We start from the raw sequence: 1,700 nt of genomic DNA, 5'->3' as shown, positions 1-1,700 counted from the left end.
GGCCTCCCTCCCCCCAGACCTTATCCAGGCTCTGTCCTGGGCAATTATGGGCCAGGCACTATGCTGGGTAGTCGGTAGTGGGGACTTGAAGATAAATAAGACAGCGCCAATGACTTCATGGAACTCACAGACCAGAAACTGATAATTACCACACAGACGTTTTAAGGAAATGGGTATGTTCAAATCTAGATGCAGGACTTCATATTTATCATGATTAATGTTCATTTTATAGCTCTGGGCTAAATCTTCTGGCTTGTTTTGAATCTTATTTCTGTCATCAAACATAATAGTTATCTCATCTTTCTTTCCTTTATCTGCAAGTGTAACCAACATAGTTTCTGTATCTTTCCAATATCATGACCAAGATGGTGACGAGAACTAGAACCAGAGCAAGAACGGAGTCCTCGATCTTCCTCCCAAATTAATTCTAACGTGTGCATCAACTCTGTGGTTGTTCAGCCGGTTCAAAAGTCATCTTTCCCTTCCATGCACACTCCTACACCTTTTTATTTTATAATACTTGGTAATAAATTTAATTTTAAATGCACACTCATAATTTTACATGCATGCATAAATGTAATGGTTTCATAGACACAGGTATCACCATACATGCACATTATCTATTTTTTTGGTCAATGTTCTACACTAATCTTATATACTTTATCTTGTTTTATTAATAATAACTCAAGAATCCCTCTCACAAAGATGGCGCCGAAGGTGAAGGAAGCCCCTGCTCCTCCCAAAGCCGAAGCCAAAGCAGAGGCTTTGAAGGCCAAGAAAGCAGTGCTGAAAGGCGTCCACAGTCACACACACACACAAAAAGAGATTGGCACGTCACTTATATTCCAATGACCCAAGACACTGCGTCTCCGAAGGCAGCCCAAATATCCTTGAAAGAACGCCCCCAGGAGAAACAAGCTTGATCCCTATGTCATCATCATCAAATTCCCCCTAACTGCTGAGTCAACCATGAAGAAAATAGAAGACAACAACACACCTGTGTTCATTGTGTAGGTCAAGGCCAACAAGCACCAGATCAGACAGGCTGTGAAGAAGCTCTATGACATTGACATGGCCAAAGTCAACACCTTGATCAGGCCTGAGGGAGAGAAGAAGGCATATGTTCGACTGGTTCCTGACTATGATGCTTTGGATGTTGCCAACAAAATTGGGATCATCTAAACTGAGTACAGCTGGCTAACTCTAAATATAAATATTTCACCCCCCCCAAAAAATAGTAACTCATGAAAATCACTCCCAACTTGGAGCTTCAACTCATAGGTCACCTGTCATAGCTCTAATGCACCCAGCTAAATGCTTGCATAACAGGCTGTCATATGAAAAATGTGCCATAATTTATTCATCTATTCCTAATTGATAGGAATTTCTTTTTTTTCTATATAAGCAATAAATATTCTTACATATATGTGCACACATACAGGTGCTTTTATTTCTATGAGATAAACTCTGAGAAATGAGACTGCTCCTAATTTTAATATCTTAATTTTAATAGATGACGCCAGATCACTTTCCAAAATGACTGTCATAAATCATATTTCCACACAGAAACCAGCAGAAGGCATTTCCAGTGTTTTAGTTTTTGCATACCTGATAGTTATAAAGTGACTGCTCATTGGTAATTCTTTTACTGAAGTATAATTGACATATAACATTGTATTAGTCTTAGGTGTACAACATAA

General features: G+C 39.0%; 1 pseudogene; it reads left to right on the top strand.

Annotated features, from left to right (window-relative positions):
* The first annotated feature begins 705 nt into the window (after positions 1-705).
* On the top strand, positions 706-1,192 carry LOC112811160 (large ribosomal subunit protein uL23 pseudogene; annotated as a pseudogene).
* The last annotated feature ends 508 nt before the right edge of the window (positions 1,193-1,700 follow it).

Source organism: Callorhinus ursinus, unplaced genomic scaffold (assembly GCF_003265705.2).
Source record: "Callorhinus ursinus isolate GAN/ISIS: 27379988/994484 unplaced genomic scaffold, GSC_fseal_2.0 scaffold2, whole genome shotgun sequence".
Lineage (NCBI taxonomy): Eukaryota > Metazoa > Chordata > Mammalia > Carnivora > Otariidae > Callorhinus > Callorhinus ursinus.
Note: the sequence above shows the minus strand (reverse complement) of the source record. Positions and strands in the feature narration are given on the sequence as shown.